Source organism: Syngnathus typhle, linkage group LG7, assembly GCF_033458585.1.
Source record: "Syngnathus typhle isolate RoL2023-S1 ecotype Sweden linkage group LG7, RoL_Styp_1.0, whole genome shotgun sequence".
Classification (NCBI taxonomy): Eukaryota; Metazoa; Chordata; class Actinopteri; order Syngnathiformes; family Syngnathidae; genus Syngnathus; species Syngnathus typhle.
The window spans coordinates 16,091,838-16,101,097 of NC_083744.1; positions in this window are offsets into that span (position 1 = coordinate 16,091,838).

A 9,260-nucleotide genomic window follows, 5' to 3' on the forward strand; every position below is an offset into this window, starting at 1 on the left:
TAGGAGCCGCTTTATATGAAGCTTCAACTTTCATGACGCCAATCATTTCAGGCAGGCGCTCACTGAGCCAAAGGTCCAGCAAGCGAGCTAATTATGCGCCATTGAGGGGCTAAATGACCGCGCAAAGGAGACCTTCAAAACACGCAACAATGGCGCAAATAAGATAAGTTGACAATTTTGCAGTTTAGTTTCATTACGAGCGCTTATGTCAACCTCAATGACTTGACCGCTTAATAGCCGTCCGTTGTCTATTACATTTATGTATGTATGCGGCGTATGTCCTTGTATTTTGTGAGCAGACAAGGGACGGTGGCGAAAACTAGTCCTCTTATTATCTATACAAAGCGGATAAAATCGTCATGAATTTAAGATGAATGATCCAAATGAGTGCTACTGTGTTTCAAAATATTCAATGTTCACCCCAATTCAAATGGTGGAGAAAAAGGAAGTGCTAATAATAATTAAATGAATTTCCACCTACGGAGAAAATTCAAATGGTACAAAGCTGTAATCATGAATAAAAGTAAATATTTGAGCTGATAAAACTATGACGAGCGCATACATCCTCCTCTATTCTGAGCAGTGTTACCGTGAAGAGTTCTCAACATTTATTATTATTAAGCCACTTTTCAAATTTCCTCACAGGCCTTTTGTTTGTGTGAGAAAAAAAAAAAAAGCACACAGAGGTCAAGCCATTACGGGGTCTGCCCTCGCGCTGGTTACATTTTCTCACAATTGAAAAGCGAGAGTGAGAGATTAGCAGACAATTGATTCGGGGGGGAGGGAGGGCGGGGCTCAGGTATACACAAATGATAACCTGCGCAGGTCAAGTATCAACATCAGCGACGCTTACAATGATGAAGGGTGGAAAAAAATAAATTGTACGCTGGCTTTGAATAATGAAATTACATACGCGAGTTCACGCACAATGAGTTCTCACACTCAGATGCCAAACATGTCATGTAACTATGCAACTCAGCGCTTTAGTTACAAAATGGGTTGCTACGGGATTTGTAGATGCAAATATGTTTAATAAATCAAATAATTATAAAATAATATGATAATAAAGGTCGCCATTGTAAATGAGAAAGCGTTCTCAATTGTCTTACTTGGTAAAACATTGAATAAATTAAAAAATAAATAAAATCATTTTCAAATAATAATTAAAAATAATATAATAAATCATTATAAAATTATATATATATATATATATATATATATATATATATATATATATATATATATATATATATATATATATATATATATATATATATATATATATATATATATATATATATATATATATATAATAATCCGATCATAACAAAATTTGGTAAAAAGCTATAGCAACAGTCTCAAGGACTTACTGCATTCATGAATCAATAGTTCACCTTCCACAGAGCTTGAAAAATGACCGACTCTGGATCGGCACTCAAGCGGAGTCTCAAGTAATTAAGTAAAGACACTTTAATAATCCTCGATACAAACATCCAGCGCATCAGTTTACAGGATGCGCAGACACATGGTAATTATCTTTTACGGCGTTAATATAATCTATGGAGGCCCTCCCCTGTCCTCTTGAAGACACACGCAGTCATTATCATATTGCACAAGAGGAATCATTTGCTTGATTGGACGGAGCTTTTAAAAAAAAAAAACGGGAGGAATGCGGGGACTCAAATGAGGTTGTTTAATGTCCTACATCAGGGGTCACCAAACTACGGCCCGCGGGCCGGATACGGCCCGCGGGACCGTTTAATCCGGCCCGCCAACCCTGAACAAATTGTATTATTAAACTTTTTTTTTTTTTTTTTTGCTCATTTTGCCTGCAATGACTGCGTTTGCCCAGTAGATGGGGAAGCGCTCGCCTGCGCATTTACTACCGGAAGCCGTGTCAGAAAGCTCGGTGCACACTCACAAGTGCGTGTACGGACATGGCGCACTCGCGCTCTATTTGTATCAGTCCCGAATTTAGAGCGTGGGCTGTGACGACAGCATTCTTGTAATTTGCGCGCTGAGCTTTCAGATGCAGTTTTGCGCTAAAGCCACCCACAAACCTTCCCCTGGAATCCTTCCGTTAAAATGTCGCCCAAGTAAAGCAGGGTGAACACAGTGCCGAGCGTTTAAAAGAGTTGCCAATTTGGCTCGACGTACGCGACGTGACGTTCAGCCACATGAACGTCAACATCTACCCGTCACAGATCGAGGTAAACGGACAAACACCTCGGATCTCGCCTAAGAATTGCCACAACAAATTTTACTCCAGACTATGACGCACTATCAAACTTTAACAAAAAAGACAGCAGTGTCTACAAGCCTACTGGAACCTACAAAAGGATTATAAGGAAGAACACAAGAACTTTAAGAGACTGCTCATATGTGTCAGAGAGGTTCTGCTCTGACAACTGAGCTGAACTTTTATCTGTTAAGATTGTTCATGGCACAACAGAAAGTTAATGTTCCATGGTTTTTTTTCTATGAAGAACCCAGAGAGAGTTATTTAGTTATTTATTTCCTGTTTTTTCTGTGAAGAACTCAGAGAGGGTTTAGTTATTATTTATTTCATTAATAGTGTTATTATTTGTTTCCTGACTTTTTTTCTGTAAAGAACCTGGAAAGGGTTATTAAATAACCGTTATTTGGTTATGTGTGGCTTTCTGGAAAACAATATTTTTTTTAAGCTCCCCTACGATCGTCACACTTTTTCTGTTACAAACTGCCACCGGCCCGCCATCAGAGAAGGGAAAGGTTATGTGGCCCTCACAGGAAAAAGTTTGGGGACCCCTGTCCTACATCATTAACAGTGTGCAGATTGATGCCGGTGAAAATTCAAAACATGTCGTGGAGACGCTTCGATGCGACACGGAGATCTGTCGGTTCATTTTTTTTTCTTTAGCAAATGCATGAGCACATGTTTTTACCTCAATATGTGATATTTGGGGGGAAGTAACATCCATGAGTCCGTCATCACCATGATAGTAAAATTGCAAAAGGGACTAACCTTTAGCTACGATATCCTGCCACTGATGAAGTCAAATGTTCAGGACAGGGTGTTTGTTTTGGGGGAGTGTGTCCCTTCACATTTAATAAAGCAAGCAGGCGGCACGAGAGTTTCCGTTGTTTCAGAGGCGGCGGCGCAGGACCTTGTTCATCTACCCGGCTGCTATTATTCTGTCAAGAGCGCCTGTGTTTTCCCGAGAAAAGGAAGTCATTTCATTTCCACCTTTTGTGTGCGTCTGGATGCGAGCGACGCTCTTTCAGCAATATTCACTCCATTCAACTCCGCTCTCCATCCCAACCAAAATATACAAAACGTTCCGTCGGACCGCGTGGCTCGCCCCGGGTTACAGAGAAAATGGGAATTTCCGAAATTGGTGTACCTGTCAACACTGGCGGTTTCAGCACTTTTTCGTCTCAGGGGGGATTTTGTCGCTCTCTGTCCCGACTGATTGGCAGTGACTGAAAGCCAGATAAATAACTCAACTTTAGTCGTGACTGATGAGTTATTTTAGGTCATGTGAATTTTGTTTTTAAAGGATGCGTGAATGAAAGTCTAAAGACCAAAGAAAATATATTCAAAAAATAGATATTTTATTTCTGGACTTGGAATAAGTAACTCATATAGTGTATAGAGTTTTTATGTAGTGGACGATATATTCACCTACACCTAGCAAATGTTTTTAATTAATTATATCATTGCTGTCAATAAGACCGATGTCAGTCGATGCATCATCATAATAAATATCGAGCAAATGTGGAAATGATCGTAGGCCCTCTGAAGTCGTCTGTGTTCACTCCCACAACGGCGCAAACGCCCAGCACTAGGTCAGGTGGCATAAAAGAATTGCGGCGCGTTCTGGCAAAAGCATGACTTAAGTTGAAATTCCTTTCTAACTCAATCGCATATCCAATAATCTCCAGCTCTCAGCTTTTCCTCCACTGATGTGCACAATATATGACCTGTCGTCCTCAAGGGGTTGGGGGGGGGGGGGCAGACACATTAGGAGCAATGACGCTAATAACATCTAGCACTCTATACGGAACATCAGCGCACAGCGATGACAAACCTGTCACCGGGCGTAATCTAGGATGAGGTCGTAACATCCTCGGAAAACCATAGCGATTTGCCTCTCTTTCCGTGCCGTCCCCCTAATAATGGAGCGCCTGTAAATCCTTTACCTGCCAGCGGGCTGCGAGTTCACCCATAAAAAGCCGCGCAGCGTTACGAGATGAGAAGTGTTGGATTCATCTTCATTTAGCCAAGCCTTGCTCCTTTTAGTTGGACAATATATATTGCAATAATATACAATAAACATCCAAATTATTATTCTAGCCGTCATGGTGATACTAGATAGTTTCCCCAGTCCCTTATGTTGGTTCTTTGAGGTCAAACTAACTAAATCAAATGATTGGCCACCGCTATTAGCTAGCGTGTATAAACATTAGCATTAGCATTTTGATGTCTTGGTCAAACTGCTTTAATCAAATGATTTGCCACCGCTATTAGCTAGCGTGTATAAACATTAGCATTAGCATTTTGATGTCTTGGTCAAACTGCTTTAATCAAATGATTTGCCACCGCTATTAGCTCGCGTGTATAAACATTAGCATTAGCATTTCGACGTCTTCAAAATGACGCCACTATTTATTTGCACCTGTGTCACCTCACACTGAGGACAATGCGTTGTTTATTAGCCAAATAGTGTACAAGATGAATGTGTTGTCTGAGGGAGGATGTAGGCTTTTCATGACAAGATGTATGCGTGAGCATCAGGAGAAAGGAAAGGGATGTTTTGTCTCGCCAAACATGACTGGGATGTCAGCGCTAATAGAAAAGATTGGTGAATAGGGTCCCAATCCTGAGACTCGCCGGTGTTAATCCTGTTCTAGATTGCTGCGGCGGGACCGCTCGTATTTACATATGCAGAGGATCCCGCTGTTTGGCGCGCACCGTTGACACGACAGAGCAATTAATCATCCCCAAATACTCCCGCCGTGCAACAGACGAGCCTCGCCGAACATGCTGCTGCGGAGCGTTTTCGCATGTGTGAAAGCAGCGGTAGAGAACATTTTTCACAACAAACCTTCTCTGTAATCTGCTTTATTTGCCACGGGCCGTTTCTTTAGTTATTCTTTAGTCAACGGAAAGGATCAATCTTGATGAGGCAAATCAATCTGAATGAAATTTTCCACTGTGTATTGCACAATTGTCTTGACTTATACATGAAATAAGATTTGTTTTAATGGCGGGATTTCATTAGCGTAAATATTTTAAAGCGCCGCTGACTGACCCTGGACCTCAAGATGATAAATTAGCACACTAAGGCAAATACAGTGGATGCAACGGCTCGGGGGAAATCGTCAAACCTTGCGGAGTTAGAGACCAATCCCATACGAATTAGCAACAATTTGCTACGTTCTTATCTTAAATGAGATGGTGAATTTGGGGTTGGCAAGTATAGAAATTGCGAAAATACTCAAAATATTTCACGATGCGTGGCGTGACTTGTCAGTTGAACTGCTGAAATAGCCATACAGTTTGAAAATCATTAAAAAAAAAGAAAAAAAAACTTTCGAAAATGACCTTTGGAGGTCAGCAATGACAATTATGGTTTGAAACCTGAGGCTATCTTCTCCACGAAAAAGAAAATACAACCACAAATCAGTAAATACTTCTGTAACAGACTGAAACGAGTACCCATTGTCGATTTACTACTCCCAATCTACACGAAGATATTTTTGCCAAAAATCAAACGGTAAATATTGAATAGCCAAAGCTGATTGGGTCAAGAGATCACGTTGAGCTGCCTTAGCTCCTATCGCCAGGCATCTTTTTCCAAGCAAGCCCTGCAGCGAGCAAAGACTGCTGAATCTCAGCGAACACATCTGCTTGTTCCGAACAACAGGGGAGAACAACGTGCTCTCAAGATGTACCTCGCAAACTAGCTTCTGCTTCTTCCTTTTGCGTCCCGTCTTTGGAGATAGCTAATTCTCAATTCTGGTAGAGTTGACTTGGGCTGCTATGACGCAACAACTAAAAGTCAAAACCCAAACAACCTAAATGTTGACAATTTGTTTTGATTTTCAGAAGGTAGGACTTGGAATGTTAGCTAAAGCTAATCTATGCTAACAGCGCAGCAGTGCTTAGCCTTCGCGTCAGTGGATTCTGCGGATATATTCAAGTTTTTTATTTTTTTTAGGAGCGCCCTAACGGCCAAGGGCAATGTGAAGTACAAAAAAATAACACCAGTGGTTATATGTGAACATCTGCTCCCCGGATATTTGATTTCCCAGACAGATGTTGGAGCCCAGCTGCTATCACAATATGGTTTGTATATTTGTAGAGAGGCCTCCCATTTTGACTCCCCGTCTCTCCGATTGTTTTGCTCCGTTTGCAAGCCAGCATAGTCGAGCTTATATTTTTGGTCCCGAGGTTCCCAAATATAAGAATATCCCGGGGTCACTACACCATACAGTAGGACCTCAAACGTTCGCTAAGAATAAAGACTTGGATAACTCCACAAGGCTGGATTTCAACCCAGAACCCAAAAGTGCGAGGCAAACATGGTAACCGCTAGTCCACCTTGTTATCGGTGTGTTTTATTGTTTCGTTTTAATCCTCCTAGCCATTATTCTCGCATCGGCCGCCCATGTAAACATCAATTGGGAGGCAAACAAGGCATCCAGCAGAGATATCTCATTGATAACAGCCGTCGACTCTCTATACGCTGCGTCGGAGCCGAGTTAAATTACTACTCAGCAGGTAACGCCGCTGTTTCGCAATAAAAGCGTTCAGTTTGCAAAACGGGGGGTTGATTTTAGCGTCGCGTAATAACTCTCCGGAAACGTCCAAAGAGGGATGCTTATTTTTAGCCGCTTGTTGACGGCTCATTTGCATGTTTGCGAAGTGATTGTATAGGAGGAGTTGTAGCCAACAAAGCGGTTGTTGCAAATTTAACCGCCGTAACACACATGTTGAATATTCACAACGTCAAAACCGTGCACGCTTGTCAATAGCAAGCGGAGCCGAGCCACCATTGACGAAGATGTTCAAATCAATAAGTGATCAACCCGCTTAAAGATGCTTAACCTCATTAGTCAAACGCAATTTTAACCATAATTTGAAAAGAAGTATGAGTCGCTTCGAGTCAAAATGTCATAAAATGGGGCGATGAGGGCCAAGTGCATAGCTGCGTCCTTCTTTCTTGAAAATGTACAAGTTGTAAAAGATTAGACACAGCCAATATGTCTCTTAAGTGACCCCGGCATTCAGCGCTCCTGTTAGGGGGCTTTAAATTCTCCCCTCCCAAGTTTGCCGTCGATTTGTTATCAAATCAAGCGTCGGGCGTCTGATTCATTGCTATTCAGCGGCGGGGCTGATTTATATGCAGAATGTAAAACAGATGCTTTATGCGATACATATTTATGGTGAGCCTTGCTCTGTGAGATTTATTAGAGCTTCTCTCATCGGGGGGGGGGAGGGGGGGTTGCTGTGATGGCTTGTATTTCCTCACAGCTGCCAATGCCAAACTCATTAAAAAGAGGTGTGACTATTAATATACATTGTAATACTGACAGCTCTTAATTTATAAGTCCCGTACATGTTTGGACTTTCCATCTTTCCCGTTCCCCTTCATGGGTGCAGTGGTCTTTTTTTTTTTTGCATGCGGCAAAGTTTGGCATGTTGCTAACATTGACCGCTAATCTTTTTCGTTGCTTTGTAGCATGATGCAGAGGGAGTTTGACTTCTACGTTATAAATCAAATCAATTGTTGAAGTGGAATCCCAGGAGTGGAATCCATTCCCAACCGGTGCAAGCACCTCTCCAAGTCTTTGGATAATGACCAAAGGATGAAGGAAGAAAAATCAAAGAAGCGTCTCGCGAGGCTTTTTGGGGTTTCCATTTTTTCTTTTGTGTATATTTAACATTCTTTTTGTTTTGTTTTGAAAGTCAGGCTAAACACAAACACAATAAGCACCATCAGGCAAAAGCTGCTGTTTGCCACAGCTCACGGCAAAACACTCACACGTAGACTCACTGATGTCACATGGCACCGAAACTATTTAGAAAAATAAATTTTCAATATAGTCACGGAAACAAAATGGTGGTTCCCTACACGTTGACTGACTCAGAGATGAACAGGGGATGGCTTTAAAGACAAAACGTGTATTAGATCAATAAACCCGCCGACTTGACTACGTCTATGAGCACCTCTAAAGATGGAAAAGGGCTTCAGAACCATTTACACTTCCAATTTAAAGCTTCTTTGCGCCCAAATGTTAAATACTAATAATTAGCCCCTGCGGCACCTCCCCTCATTCTGAGTTCAACCCCCACTGGAGGCCTGTTCAACATCTTCACAGAAGCATTTTGTGCGCTCTCTCTTCGCCTTTCTTTTGCTTTTAGCCGGCCGGCCTCCACTTCACAAGGCGCTCGACAGCCCGTGCACGGCGGATGAAAAAGAAAACGAAAAAAAACCTTCCAGTCTGCCTAACGCCGCCGCGCCTGTTAAGTCTTCAGCTAATTAGCAAAAATGGTGTCCATTCTTTTCTTTTTCAAGCGTTTCGTCTCGGAGGGGGTGGCCGGGAGACTCAGACGGCGAGAGGGTAAATATAAGGCAAGGAGAAAAGAGAGCTGCGAGGGAGGAGATGCATGCGAGCGCTCAGCTGGGCTGTTTTCAAAACACGCCGCTGAAAGCCTCTCTGTTAATTCAGCCACTTTTGTTTTTAGACCTTTTGTGTTTGCCAGTTTGACCATATAACGTCATACATCTGCTGTATAGATTTCTCGGCCTCTTCTGGGGGAGTCGCTGAGTACCCCCCCTCCACGCCCCTTTCTCATTCCCTCCCTGAGGGCTCAAATTCACTGCTGGTCTGACATGAAAACACCTCAAGTGTGAGCTGCTGCTTGGGGGAAGCGTCACACTGCAGGACTGGGAAAGGCAGGGATGCTTTCGCTTCAGATCAAAATCCTGACGCCATATGCTTTGCCCGATTTCAAAATTCCCTTTAAATTTCCCAGTGCTTGCTTAGACAACATACTTTTCACTCATGGATGCAACAAGAGGTCAAAATATATTTGTCGCTTTGTCGGCAGATCTGTGTACGTGGTGCATACAGCGGGCAAACAAAAATGGCCGAAGCATATGGACGATTATTCTGACTGCCCTGACCGCCCACCACTGTAATTATTCAAAGTTACAAAAGCTAAAAAAATACTGATTCATAATCATATAACCATACGCGGGACAATAGCA